This window comes from Castor canadensis, chromosome 2 (genome assembly GCF_047511655.1).
Source record: "Castor canadensis chromosome 2, mCasCan1.hap1v2, whole genome shotgun sequence".
Taxonomy (NCBI): Eukaryota; Metazoa; Chordata; class Mammalia; order Rodentia; family Castoridae; genus Castor; species Castor canadensis.
Window position 1 is genome coordinate 83707173 of NC_133387.1, and position 15550 is coordinate 83722722.

Genomic DNA, 15550 nt, shown 5'->3' on the forward strand with positions numbered 1-15550 from the left:
TTTCTTGGGGGAACCTGACCTAATTAGGTGAGCCCTTTCTGAGAGGACCTAGACCTTTCAGGAGGCCAAAGACTCTCTCTCCATCTCTGGCTTTGGACAAGCAAACTGTCTGAATTCAACAGTGACAAGGAAATTATGCTTTCAGAATGGGAGGAAGCTTGGAAGCAGGTCCCTACCCGGAGCTTGTATCTGATGGTTTTTCTGGTTGGCATCTTGAGCTGAGCTTCATGGGATCCTGAGGAGAGGAACCATTCAGGCCACACCTACATTTCTGACCCACAGAATGAACTGGTTAATAATGGGGTTTTACTCTCTTTATGCATGATTATCCAGAATCCCGAAATAAAGCAAAAAGATGACTGCATGTCTTTTCAGTGTTATTTTTAATAGGCTCATTTGAAGTTTATTTAATTATCCAGGAAAACTAATGAGTGTTGGACTTCATTATTTGATTATATCCCGGATACTATGTTAACTTGTAGATTTGTTCCAGTGGAGAAGCAAATGATATCTGCTTGATAGAAAAGACAAAGTTTATAGTTTATTGCTCTGTATTATTCTTACCACTTTTGTAACTACCTAGAAATCTTATTCTAACATCCCTTTGTTACATTATGTTTGAATATCTTGCTCCTCAAATGCACTTTGAATCAGCCTTACTAATAATGATTCCTTCATTAATAAATTAATTGTAAAAATCCTTGACACGTGTCCATTTTATATTCGTGTGTCATGTTTTCATTTTTCTGATAATAAACGCTTGACAAGTTTTGCAAGGTGATTTTTCACATCATAGCATTTTTATATACACTATCTTCTTTGAAGCTACAAGGGCACAGGCGGGAAGCAGCACTGCTAGTCCATTTTACAGACAAAGAGCTTGAGGCTCAGAGACTACCACAAAGCTAATAAGTGTTGCAGCCTGTGCCTCCAGTTCTGGTATGTTCTGCCCCCTCTGCCTTACACAACCAGCATTTTACAAAAGATGTAAAATCTTTTTTCACATTTAATCCTTCCGGTAACCCTTGGAGATAGGCACTGGATGTCTGCATTTTAAAAATTAGAAAATTGAATGCAAAGAGTTTGTGGAAGCTTGCCTCCAATCCCACAAAGGCAGAGTCAGGATTTAAGCAGGCAGCCTGGCCCCTGCAGCCATTCTCCCAATCCTTATGCATTTGCTCTGCAGAAGACTTCTGGTGGAGCAGCTTGTGGGCCCAGAGTCCCCAGATCCACCAGGGTAAGTGGCTCTGGGAGGTTGGAGGTGCTCTGCCGTGAGATCACTGCGTTGAGCAGATTGAAGTGCCCCCCCTAGCCCAAGACCACAGAGAGACCATCAGTTCCTTCTGCCCAGTTCTCATGGCTCCCTTGGTCTTCTAATAACTTGTCTGCAAGCTATTAGAAGCAGGTTGCTGCAATTATCTGCAAATGTGGTTAATAAGCTCCACCATGTAGGGACGATCCAGTATCTAGCCATCTACCTGGATCCTTAGATTATGAGTCAAAGAAAAGCTTTCTCTCTAAGGGAGAGATATTTATGCTAATTTACCCAAGCAAATAGAACTATAGTTAAATTTGAAGGGCTTAGAAACAAGAGGGAAGAGTGGGGAATGTCTCAGTCATATCAGCAACTCAGACTCCCCTGTTTTTATTTTTTGTGTGTCATCCATAATTTCATCTCTTTTCTGTCTCAACCAGCTCTTGATATATCTGTTGTATGGGTACAACCGTGTTTCCTTTTATTCTCTGAGGCACCAAGGAACATGCTTGATTCCATTGTTAAAGGGCCAGAACTAATTTGTGGCCATTCTTCACCCATTCACCTTATTCATGATGCAATGGGTTGAGCTTCCTTTCCAAAGTGAAAATTTCTATTTCCATAGTGGCAATAGGGTTGAAGCCTACAGCTGTGCCATGCATCAGGGCCCCATCGAAGGGCAGTTGAAGTCTGATGTCCAGTCTCCTATCTGTTGGTCAAATTGGGCCACCCTGGGTGAGCTCTGTTTGCCTGAAGGAAAAAGCTTCTCTTTCTAATCACACACAGGACCAAAGAGTAACTGCTATCCTCTGTCCTCACATGAAGCTGACATGGAAAGTCTCTCTTCAAAATTGACCAAATTACAAGGCCAGAAATATTTAAATTTTTGCTTATTTAAAGATTAGCCAGTTTTAAAGGAAATCCCTAAGTCTTTCTCTCCCCATGGAAGAAATACTGCACAGATGCCAACAGAGTTAAATTTTTCATCAAAAAAGCATGCTCTCTTAATACCTACGTATACTTGAGTGAATTCCACTTATCTTCTTTTTTTTTTTTTTGGTGGTGCCGAGATTTGAACCCAGTGTGTTGTACTTCCTAGGCAGGCACTCTACTACTTGAACCACACTCAGCCTGAATTTTACTTTTTCTCTTGCCATATAATCCTCTAAGAAAAGCTTGATCCTGTAACTATTAGTTACAAATTATGCTTAAGAAGTTATAGTGTTAATAACTCAATTTTTAAAATGATCATATATTACAGAAATTGGCTCTAAACTAGACCCCTTTTCCAAAATAGTGTAAGGGAAAATAACATTCCATGTTTGTTGTGAAAATGTTGCCTTGAAAATCATGGTTCCTTGAATGGACCCTCTTTTTAGAAAGAAGATTAATTTAGAAAGAAAACAAATAACAACAATGAAAAATTCCAACTTGTCTCTCTTTTTGTCTCCTAGCAGATGTATAAGCCAAAAATTCTACTTGTAAGCAAAAATGCTATTACTCTATATCTTAATCTATGGCATTAAAAATAATCAAGCTTGTTAGGTATAATTTCATACAGTAAAATTAAATCTTGTCAGAGCACCATGCAATGAATTTGAGAAGTGCTTATAATCATGTAACAAATACCACAATCAAGACAGAGAACAGTTTCATCATTCCAAAATATTCCTCAGAGTCAAGGTTTGTGGAGTCATCCTCTGACCCCTCCTCCAATCCCTGACATTCATTCCTCTAATTCTTTTTGTCCCTAAAGCTTTCCCTTTTCAAAAATGCCATATAACTGGAGTTACACACTGCATAGCTTTTGTCTGGTTTCTTTTCTTTAGCATAATGCATTTGAGATTCATTCATGTCATTGCAAGTATTCATACTTCATTCTTTTTTGTCACTGAATAATATCTCATTGTGTAGTTCTACAACAGTTTATCTACTCATCAGTTAAAAAGCATTTGGGATGCTTCCAGTTTCTGGTGATTACAAAGAGAGCTGCTGTGTGTGAATGTTCATGTTTTTGTGTGGACTTTCTCTTAGATAAACACACAGGGCTGGAAGAATTAGTGAATATATTTATCTTTATGTGAAACTACAAAACCGTTTTCTTTTCAGGGTGGCTGTGTGATTTTGTACTTCTACCTGAATGAATAAGGATCCAGTCTCACTAAGGATGATTCTCTTGTCTTCACTAAGAGATGCTCTCATCTATTCTCACCTTGCTGAGAATTTTTGTCTCATAAACTTTTGAGTTTCACCAGATGATCTTTCTGTACCTATTGACCTGATAATTTGGTTTTCCTCCTTCAGTCCGTTAACACCATGAATTATATTTGATTTTCAAATATAAAACCAGACTTGAGACTATATACTATTTCCTTTAGTCTTTGTTAATATTTCATTCACGGATCAGACAACTGAAGCTAGGAGAATTGAGGAACTTATTGTAATTATTAAGGCCAACACCCTTCACCATCATGCTACATTGTGATCCTATGAGGAGAGAGCTATGTTGCTCTCTGCCCCCTACATCTGTTTTCTCTAATGGTTCTGAAGCTGTACTTCAGGAGATTGGTTGTGACAGATATAGCAATCAATTAGGAGATATATTGGGGGTAGAATAACGTTTAGAAATTATTTTTGTTAAATTTGAAGCAGATTCATGGTTATATTTCCCTAGTAACTTCACTCCTGCATTTCCCATGCCTTCCTGAAGGACAAAGAATGGAGTTATTATTGGTATGCCAAGAGTAGCACCCAGTGCTGGATTCAATCAACCACTGCAGTGTGTCATAAACAGAGTCCATTGTCACAAGGGTCAGGGTAGCACAGGTTTTAGAGCTACTGCCTTAACAACAGATGCCTGTGAGAAGGTGATCTAAAGTGGGTTCTCTCTCCTTAATTAAAACCTGGGTTCATTTATAATTTAAATACAGTAGGAATGGTGAGGCAGGTTCTTTGTTGAAAGAGACCAATGTGCTATTATTCCCAGGATAGGTGTGCTTAATGCTCATTGCTATGAAATGAATGAATGGGACAATTAAATATTTTCAGCTTGTTGCTACGTGCACATGGGCTGCTTACTGTATATGTGAAATCTCAAACACACAAAAGACAAAGCTCCTGTTCTTGATGTTAGGGATGACTGAAAATGGACGAATTTAGTTATTGGGCAATGTCGTGCTGCTGGAGAAGCACGATGTAGAAAGAAATGGTTCTCAAAGTGTGTTCTGTGACTCTTTGGAGTCTTGAGAGACATTTTCAGGGAGATCCATGAAGTCAAAACTATTTTCATAATAAGCCAAAGCAGTATTTTCCTTTTTCACTTACGAAATTCCTTCATGAGCACACAGTGGAGTTGTCTAGAGTCTCCATGATATGTGTAGTGCAGCAGACTGAATGTGTCTCAACACATCAGCTTTCCTCTATGCATGCTGTTCTGTACCCAAATTTCCCCCTTTTATGACGATTCTAGTCATTTTATATGGGGGGCCCACTCCATTCTAGTATGACCTCATGTAAACAACCCTATTTCCAAATAAAGTCAAATTCTGAGGTACTAGGATTAGCACTCAATAGATGAATGGGGTGGGAGTGGGGGTTGCCATTTACCCTGAGAGCTTTGGAGTGGCAAATATGGAAGGAACCCAGTTGAATGACTGCCTGAATTGAGTACTGCCCACAGAGGTAGGCGAGTTAAGTTATAGAGGTTTGGGAGCCTAACTATAACATTATGTGCTCAGAACCTCTGGAGTAGGGCTTAGGGATCTTTTTCCTTTTTGGGGCTTCAACAGCATATTGGGGCTTCAACAGGTACCTGTGTTTTTAACAAGCTTTCTAGATTATTTGCAAATATTAGGATGCATCATACTCACCTGGAAGGAATGTTAGAAATAAGGTCCTTGCAGAAGTTTTTAATTTGATGCAATCCCATTTATCAATTCTTGATATCAATTTCCTGAACAATTGGAGTTCTATTTAGTTGCCGATGCTCATAAGTGTTTTCTCTATGTTGCTACAAAGTTTCAGGTCTTAGGTTAAGATCTCTGATCCATTTTTGACTTGAATTTTTAAACAGGTAAGAAATGGGGATCTAGTTTTGGTCTTCTATTTGTGGATATCTAGTTGTTGAAGAGGCTGTCTTTTCTCCAACATCTGTTTTTTGTTTCTTTGCTGAGAATCATATGGCTGTAGCTGTGTGGGGTTGTTTCTAGGTCTTCTGTTCTATTCTGTTGGTCCACATGGCTGCTTTTGCTTTAGCTCCATGCTGATTTTGTGACTGCAGCTCTGTAGTGTAATTTGAAGCCATGCATTGTGACAAATCCGGCACTGCTCCTTTGACTCAGGATTGCTTTGGCTATCTGGGTCTTTTGTGCTTCCATATGAATTTTAGGATTTTTTTCTATTTCTATGAAAAATGACATTGGTTCAGTTGCCCAAACTGAACTAAACAAAACTTTCTCAAAAGAAGAAATTCAGATGGCCAAAAAACACATGAAAACATGCTCACCATCTCTAGCCATAAAGGAAATGCAAATCAAAACCACACTAAGATTCCACCTCACCCCTGTTAGAGTAGCCATCATCAAAACCACCACCAACAACATGTGTTGGCCAGGATGTGGGGAAAAAGGAACCCTAATCCACTGCTGGTAGGAATGCAAACTGGTACAACCACTCTGGAAAAAAATTTGGAGGCTACTTAAAAAGCTAAACATAGATCTGCCATATGATCCAGCAATCCCACTCTTGGGGATATATCCAAAAGAATGTGACTCAGGTTACTCCAGAGGCACCTGCACACCCATGTTTATTGCAGCATTATTCACAATAGCCAAGTTATGGAAACAGCCAAGATGCCCCACTATGGATGAATGGATCAAGAAAATGTGGTATTTATGCAAAATAGAATTTTACTCAGCCATGAAGAAGAATGAAATGTTATCATTCGCTGGTAAATGGATGGAACTGGAGAACATCATTCTGAGTGAGGTTAGCCTGGCTCAGAAGACCAAAAATCGTATGTTCTTCCTCATATGTGGACTTTAGATCTAGGGCAAATGCAGCAATGCTGTTGGACTTGGATCACATGACAAGGGGAGAGCACATTCGGGAGATATGGGGATAGGTAGAAAACCCAAAACATGAAAGTGTTTGATGTCCCCACTCCAGAGGAGCTGATACAGAAACCTTAAAGTGACAGAGGTGATCATGAGCAGGGGATCAGAAACCAGTGTAAAGATCAGTTAGAGATGAATTAACATGGGTCATAACACATGTGTACACGAAAGCAATGCTAGGAATATTTCTGTATAGCTATCCTCAACTCAACTAGCAAAAACGCTTTCTCTTCCTTATTAGGCTTGTGTCACTTCTTCAACAAAATTAGTGATAAAGGCAGTACAGGACCTGCCTGGAACTGAGGGGGGAAGGGGGAAAGGGTAGAGGAGGAGAACAGGGGGGAGAAATGACCCAAACAATGTATACACATGTGAATAAATGAATACATTTAAAAATTGACATTGGGATTTTGATGGGGATTGTATTGAATCTGTAGATTACTTTTGGTAGTAGGGCCATTTTTATAATATTAATCTGCCAATCCATGAGCATGAGAAGTTTAGCCATCTTCTAGTGTCTCACTGAATTTCTTTCTTCAGTATTTTATAGTTTTCATCTAAGAGGTTCCTTTCACCTTCTTAGTTAGATTTATTTCTAGGAATTTAAGTTTTTTGAGGCCATCAATAGGCAATGGATAGATAAAGAAAATGTGGTACATCTACACAATGGGGAGTATTATTCGGCCATAAAGAAAAATGTTATGTTGTTTGCAGGAAAATTAATCGAACTTGAGGTCCTCATGTCGAGTGAGATAAACCAAGGTCAAAAAGACAAATATCACATGATTCACTCATACATGGAAACTAGACCTAAAAAACAAAAAAAAAATGACATGAGGGGATTGTGGGTTTTTTTGGGGTGAAGCTAATGCGAGGGGAAAGACAGGGCAAAACGAACAATTGAGGAGGTGGATATGATCTATGTACTTTATATGCATGAATAAAAAAGAATAATGAAATGCATTAAATTGTAAAAATAATGGGGGGATAACAATGAGTAGTAAAGGGGGTGAATTTGATCTAAGAACATTACATGCACAGGTGGAAGTATCACAAAGAAACCTCTTTGTACAATTAATATACATTAATCAACTAATTTCCAGAATAAAAAAGATAAGGTCCTTGGCTTCTGCCAGAGATTCTGCCTCTGAGTGGACAGGTTTGAGACAGGTCTGCAGACTATATTTAGGTTAGAAAGGTCTCTGGAGCAGCAATTCTCAACCAGGAAATCATTTGGGGAGCTTTTAAAAAGACTGATATTATCGCATCCCAGGCTAATTACATCAGTTTTTGTGGGCATGCCAGGGTTCACAGGCATTCATTGTAAAGCACCACAGTATTTCTAACATGCATTCTTGAGCACTGAGGACCACAGTGTTACTTAACATGTACGCTATTTGCCTTCGAAGATTATTTGTAAGTTAAGATCGTAGGTATTATACCAAGAGAGCTGCTTTGATGCCTGCACTTGATACTACTCTGGCAAACTAGGGAGAGAAAGTATCTGGGACATGGGAGATGTTTCCAATCTATCTCCAAGCAGCTCTTTTAGAAAAAGAAGAAACCCAGGGAGATAGGAGGAAAATGCGGAGCAAGACCCGGCAATGCTAATTCCACAGGGATATAGGCCACCTTCCCAAGGCAGAGATGAATTAAGACAACTCTAGCTCAAAGCCAGCCATTTTCTACAGGTTGCATTTCATGCATGAGGACAATGCCAAATGATCAGATGCTAGATATCTCATTTCTACTTTGGAGGCTGGAGGTGTAGGTGAGGGTGCTGATCTGGAAGCAAATCCTTTCCCACTGGTGTTTCTCCAAAACTTCTGGGCAAAAGCGCAGCAGTTTCTGCTTTGGTCACCCAGTGGGTTCACCTGGTGTACTTTAAATAAAAGACCCATGCCTGAGTCCCACAAAGATTCCCATCTAGTTGCGGGGTTGCAGGCAGACTTCAGGACTTTTCACATCTCTCAAGATGATACAAATATCCTGTCTTGCTAAAACCACACGTGTGAGATAAGCTCCTTTACCAAATTGCTCAGCTTATGAAAGGGGTGGAGCATTTTGGTGAGCTGGAAGGCTGTTGGGAGAGGTCACAGAGTCCAACAGTCAGTGCCCTAAGAAGGCAAACCTGGGCATGGGTATTGGGACTTGATGTCAGGCCCCTGATTTGGGTAAGAAGGCTTTGCTTTCACTCTCTAACCTGAGGGGAAAGGACTCCAGGGTTGAGGAACAACTGTTATGGGAAAAGGTTGAAGCTTGTGGTGTAAGATGGGGATGGAGAGCACTGCTCCCAGCTGTGGATCCCATTGGAAGGCTTGGGCCTAGGCATTCCAAGAGCAGTCAGCTGTGGGTTGTATCCGTTTTCGAGCTCTCTGCAGTGTAATTACTCCTGTATCTCCAGATCCTCAATGACATTTCCTGTTCAAGGCTCTCCTTGGTCTCAGCTCTACCCATACACACACCTGGGTGAAGCAGAAGGCATCCAGAGTGGCTGAGGTGTTTTGAAGACCGAGCAGAGCTCAAGAGCCAGATCCATGGATGCACTGCCCAAAGTAAGGTAATAAGGCACCTAGCACAGAGACTCTGTGATAGAGGGCACCTTCTCAGGGCAAGCAAATGGGGGCTTGGCCTAGTGTCATTTGGGCACTATTTAAAAGAAATAGGACACTCAAAGTTTGGAATATCAGAATTTAATGAGCTCTGGGAGGCAACTTGGCAGGGCTAGCTGGAAGGCATAGGAAGAAAGTAATTAGGAAAAAAAAGATTAAAAGCATTTCTCTTGCTGTTCCAAGCACTAGGTAGGAACCGTTAAGCTGCTCACCATATATGTCTGCTTCTACATCTATGTGGTAGCACTGCTTTCCCTTATCCTTTGAGTTCAGAGCCGGCATGCAGTTGCTTCCTGTAATTAAATGTGAGCAGGAGTGACATGTGCTGCTTCTGGGTAGTTTTCAGAGCCACTAAATTGTTTGCCAAGTTGATGTTTCCCTTCTTTTGTATCAGTGGGCACCATTCCAGATGGGGATGCCAACTTGGATCCAAGAGTAGACTCCCAGATCGAAGTCCCCAGCTGGTCTTAGTGGGCATGTAGCATAAGTGAAAATAAAATTTGTTGTTTTTACTATTGAGATTTGGGGCTTGTTACTGCAGTGTAACCTAACTCACCCAGACTAATGCACACAAGGGCCGAGCAGCTGACGCTTACTGGAGTTTGGGTTCTAAGAAAGGCTTTAGTGTGCTTGCTGTTCTCCTGTCATCTCACTATAGTGCTGTCATTTGGCTGACACAGCCAGACAATGGGTGTGCAGGGGCCATGCTGGGGGCCACACGGGGGGGGGCACACTCTGGCTTGTCTTTCTTGGCTAAAAGCAGCGATTTGCACTCAACTTCAAATTGTCATTGTTTTAAACATACTAATCATTTAAATTTTAAGTTTCAGAATGAAATTCTTTTTTTTAACTGTCTTAGTCAACTTGGGTTGCCATAATAAAATACTATAGAATTTTTATTTTTTGGGGGTGGTTTGGACAATAGAAATTTATTTTCTCCTAGTCTGGAGGCTGGAAACCCAATATTAAGGTGTTGGCTGCTTTGGTTCCTGGAGAGGGCTCTCTTCTTGGCTTGTAGACAGTTGTCTTCTAGCTATGTCCTCACAAAGGAGATATGAGGTGAGGGGAGAGAGAGAGAGAAAGGAGGAAAGGAAGGAGAAGGGAGGGGAATAATTTGCTTTCTTCTCTCTCTCTCTCTCTCTCTCTCTCTCTCATTCTGTCTCTCTCTTCAGTACTGGGGGTTGAACTCAGGACCTTTCACTGGGTAAGCATGCACTCTACTACTTGAATCACACCCCTAGCCCTATTTTACTTTATTTATTTTTCAAATGGGGTCTCATGTTTTTGCCCAGGGCAACCTCAGACCTCAATTCTCCCACCTATTCCTATAAATGGCCTCCTATGTACTTGGGATTACAGGTATGCATCACTACACCCAACCTGGTCTCTTCTTATAAAGGCACAAATCCTCTCACATGGGCTCTACTTCATGACTCAACATATAAGTATCATCACCCAAGACTTCCACACATGAACTGTGAGAGGAAACAACTTAGCTCATAATGGGGAAAGTGAAGGCTTTCACTTTTTTTTTTTGGCTGTGTGTGATCTGATGGGAGAGAAAGTTCTATCCCTTCCCTGGTTTTGTACTGTACCTGACAGGATACAATTGCTCATTGAAGGGTTGAAAATGTACTGAAGTCCTGCAAGTCTCCCTGCTTTGCAGCAAAGCTGGCTGTCTTTTCCTGCACTAATTTACATATATCTTAACAAATCCAGTCACCACTGTATAGACAGCCATGGACCTGGGGACGAGGTTTCTTGTTGATAGTAGGTAATACTGAGGAAAATTAATCCTCAGGGCAACCTCTTCTGGTACAACCCTGAATATTCAACTCACGAAAAGGTTTGCATTTTATGCTTTTATTTTACGAGCTAAAAGAATGAGTTTGCTCTCCATTTTTTTTACCTAAAAAAATGAAGACTAAAATATTTAATGTCAGAACTCTGTCAAAGGTAGTAAGTAATGGGTTCACTGTGTCTCTCCTCACTACACTGGACCACACTCAATGGGAAATCTGGGGGTCTGTAGAAACAGCTTTGGGTTGTTTCTCATGATGGGAGGCAGGCCAAGATAGGTAATTATAGTCCATTCCCACCACCAGCTCCAAGTTTATTTCACTTTGCAGGCTCAGTTACTACCTTATTTAAGGCCAAATTATCTTTAAAACCCTTTTCTACTTTCATTCCTTCATTGGATTTTAGACCTTCTACAGGGATGCTAATCCGTATCCCAAAACATGCTGTGATTTCAGGAACCAGAATCAAGGATCTAGAAAAGCTACAAAGTGGCAAATGAATAATGGAAAATTGGTGATCTTTTAGTTTTGTGTTCAGTGAAGCAAAGTTCTGTGCTGAACACACATCTTATTTACCTGGTCAGGTCTCACACTGTGTAGCTTTTCCAATCCAGCTTCTGTTTCCCTTTCTCTGTTGCTACCACTTCCTCCATACAGTGTCACAATAGTAGGGAAGACATTTATAGGACTCTGGAGATTATTACTATCATTACCTGTCAGGCTTTAAAAAACCAATGTGTGCTGTGTGTGCCACTAGTTCTCTTGGTGCTGCTGAAAGGCTAAGGTGATATGGTGCTGATCTAGGACAGAAAAAGTCCCCTGACTGCTGCAGGGGAGGGTGAGATGAGCTACACATTTTCCAGCCTTCTCTTTCTTTCTTTTGTTTTTTTTTTTTTTTTTTTGGTGGTACTGGGGTTTGAACTCAGGGACTCATGCTTGCAAGGCAGGCACTCCACCATTTGAGCCACTCCATCAGTATCATTCCTTTCTTTATTGAAGGATTCTTCATGAGAATATGTGATGGGTAGGGAGTAAGGAGCGGGATGCAAGGTATGTTCCCTTGTTCTCATATGTGACAACCTTAGGAGGAGACTTGTGTATTTAAATGAACAAGCAAGCAAGCAAAATCCTTGTGTCCCAAGGATAATGACTGTCTATCTTCACAGGACCTGAGTTCAATTCCAGATGGGATGCAGAGACTTGGGGACAGCACAGTGATTTAGTAACTTTCTCATTACCATGCAGCCTGATCTAAACCAGTCTAGTTGCATTCCACCCCTAAAGTTCTTGTCATGGTCAAAAAGGCAAATGCCAAAGAAGCATGAGGTGGGTGAGGCTAGCGACTTTCCCACCAGTCAACCACTGTGTAACATGGAAGTGAGACCCAGGCCAAATCAGACTATGTTAGCGGGCACACACCTGCTCTGTTAGGTCAAGAAAGTCCTGAATCTCTCAGAAAACCAGCATCCTCCTAACCTTTGGCTGTATCCAAGGTGATTTAAGGATGAGAAGTCAGGCACCTTTTCTAGGGATGCAGATGATCTCGTAACTAGCCTCATACCTGATTCAAGCATAAAGGCATACAGTTCTAAAACATTTCAACCAATCCATAGATTTCAAATGCCTGTAACTTTTACCAATAAAAGGTCATTTCTAATACTCATCATGCTAATGAAAAAGTCACTATTTTGATAATAAGGGCTATTCTGACATTCACTTTCTTGGGGCACTGGTTGCTCTATGGATTGCTGAAGCACGGGTGATAGTATCCCCTGGAGTGGGGAACTCCAGACATTGCTAGCTGGCCACCTTGGAAATGGAGCTTAAGCTCGTGCTCTGTCTCTCTGTTTGTGTATCCTGAGTAGCTAGAATTATAGGAGTATACCACCACTCCCATCCCATTGGCATCATACTCTCTAAGTTACCCTGTTGAATTTTATTGAGTGGTCTTTTTGTGCTAGTCTCCACGCATGTCTTCACTCCTCTGGAAATTATTCCTCTCCTCCAACTTCATGAAAATTAATGTTAATGGCATTACCCTCACTGGACACGGAATGGACATGACTCATGCCTAACCAATTATCTCCTCCCAAGAAATGGAGAGCTGGGCCCAGAGTGGAGCTGGTTACTTTTTGCTTAGCTGGACCCATTTGATGGAAGCCTGGTAGCTGTGGGTTCTCAATTTATGAATGGAGGAATAGAAGTGGCCAGCCTGGAAAGAAAGGAAGAACACACAGATGAAAGTAGAAATGAGACATATAGAGAGGAGGGCATCCAGATTTCTCAACAGCGTTTGATTCCTGGTCTCAGCGACATGAAAGCACCATCTTCCCTAAGACTGCCTGCTTCAGGGAGTAAAGCTGGCTGGCTGATGGCTCCCCTGCTGCTCCTCTAGATCCATCACCTTATTTGCTCCAAAGCCACCCTCCCATGGGATGCTCCCCAACAATGACCATGCACACCAGAAACACAGGCCCATTCCTGCAAGACATGGGATTTTTCAACCTGGAGGCTTTGGTTCAAGACCTTTCTTGGTCTGAAATGTTCTCAGAGCTGACTCCAGCCCGGGGTTCCTCCTTGCCCAGCTCCTTCCTCCTCTCCTCCATAGTTGTCAGACCTGCAACTTTTCCTGTCTTCTCCAGCTCCTTCCCCCACACTCCTTATGGGCATTTACTCCAATTAAACTCATGCAACTACCCACCTTAGCATCAACTTCCAGAGGACCTGAGCCAACACAGTGGTCTAGTCTCCTCCTAAATCTGGATTATATTCCTCTTTTTTTCCTCCTTTTTTTTTTTGTGGTACTGGGGTTTGAACTCAGGACCTACACCTTGAGCCACTCCACCAGCCCTTGTATGTGAAGGGTTCTTTTGAGATAGGGTCTCATGAACTATTTGTCCAGGCTGGCTTCAAACAACAATCCTCCTGATCTCTGCCTTCTGAGTAGCGAGGCTTACAGACATCAGTCACTGATACCTGGCTTCCCTTGGGTTTTACAAACCACCTGTTTAGTATGACATTAAATTTCCACTTTTAATGCTTAACCCACAAGTGATTCACTGATATTTTCAACCAAAAGAACAAATGATCTACCAGATACCAAGTGTTTTATCAGGCTCCATTGTTATATTTTCTCAATTTTTCAATTACCCCTGATATATATATATTATCATTTATAGTAGGAATGAGTTTTCGAGATTAAATGGACCCCACACAGCCTTGCAGGTAGCAAGGCCAGGATTTGAACTTGAAACTCTCTAAATCCCTTGCTCCAAGTTGCTCTATTTTGCTGTGTGTGGTGTGCAGTTAGTTCAAAAGGAAAAACTATCCAAACTGATTATTTAAATCTCACCCCCTAAACCAAACATCCAAATAAGCCACGCATACCATAACATTTCAAAAAAAAAAAAAGATTGTTTTATATTCTCTGGAAGGCATTCTGCAGTCCAAAAGCCCCTCCGGGGCCCTCCCACCCTCTGGTACACAACTGATAGGGTCTGGAAGCCCCTGACCTCAGGAAAGGTCCCTGATCAGTCCTGGGGGAACCGCAGAGGGCTACATGGGCAGAACCTGCTCCAGCACGGTTCTTGATGTCTGGGGAATCTTTTCCGGGAAGATCACTTCAAACTCGATGATGAGGTCGCCACGTTTCTCTGGCATTTTGGGGAGGGGAAGGCCTTCTCCGGGAACTTTCCGCCGCATGCCAGGCCTGATGACATCTTTGACTGCCACGGATATGGTCTTGTGGTCCAGAGTGGGGACGTTCACCTTACAGCCACACAGAGCCTCCCGAAGGCTGATCCTGGCGGGATAAATGACATCAGAGCCATCTCGCTTAAAGATGCTGTGTGGCTTATCTTTTAAAATGAAGATGATGTCGGCAGGGATGTTGTTGGAGGTCTGGTCCCCTTCCTTGGGGAAGGTGATTCTGGTGCCTTCTTTCCACCCTCTCTTCACTTGGATGGTCAGGATTTTGTCTTCGTTTCGAGTGCTCTTGCCATCCGGGTTCAGCCGCTTGTGGGAAATTTTCATCTTCTTGGTGCAGCCTCTGTAGATTTCTTCCAGGGAGACCCCGAGGTCGTGGGTGACAGGGGGGTCTTGCTTCTTTCGGGTGGGCCGTTGGGCAGAGAGGGAGCGTCCAAAGTTCATGTTGGTAAAGCCATCCATGCCCACAGGGAAACCAAGGAACGGATCTTGGATGTCCATACCTTCCTCCCCGTTCCACTGTCCTGAAGAGGAGTCGAAGGGGTTTCTGCCACGGAAGAAGTCAGCGAACATGACATGAGGCTCTCCATGGACTGTGTAGCTGAGATACGAACCGTTAGCACTGCTGCCACCGCCACTGGGGCCGCCCCAAGCCCTTCCTCCCCGTAGCGGTCAAAGACCTCGCGGTCCACTTGAACTTCAGCTCCTCGTGCTTGTCCGGTGGCGGTGGCAGCAAAGCGCGGGTGCGGGACGTCAGCTTGATCCTTCCTCGTGCAACGCCCCGCGGGCCGGGTCTGGGAGCAGTCCTTGCCCAGGGTCCCCACCTGTGACCAGCTGTTGCTGACCCTAGCTCCCCATAACGCTGTACTTCTTAGTGATACATTTACCTGGACCCAAATAATTCATTGCCTTTCCCTTCCCTTAATCAATATTCCTAGGTCCTGTCCCTTCATCCTCTGAACTTGAAACATGTGCCATCTATGAGCTGGAAGAGAATCAGTTTCATTCTTATCACAAACGAGGAAAGGTAGAGATTTCATGGCTTACCCTTTTTCGGCTATCTCC

The 15550-nt window shown here is 42.3% G+C and overlaps 1 pseudogene; it reads right to left on the reverse strand.

The window, feature by feature from the left end:
- Positions 1–14335: 14335 nt before the first annotated feature.
- On the reverse strand, positions 14336–15165 carry LOC109679404 (dnaJ homolog subfamily B member 1 pseudogene; annotated as a pseudogene).
- Between the last annotated feature and the right edge of the window lie 385 nt (positions 15166–15550).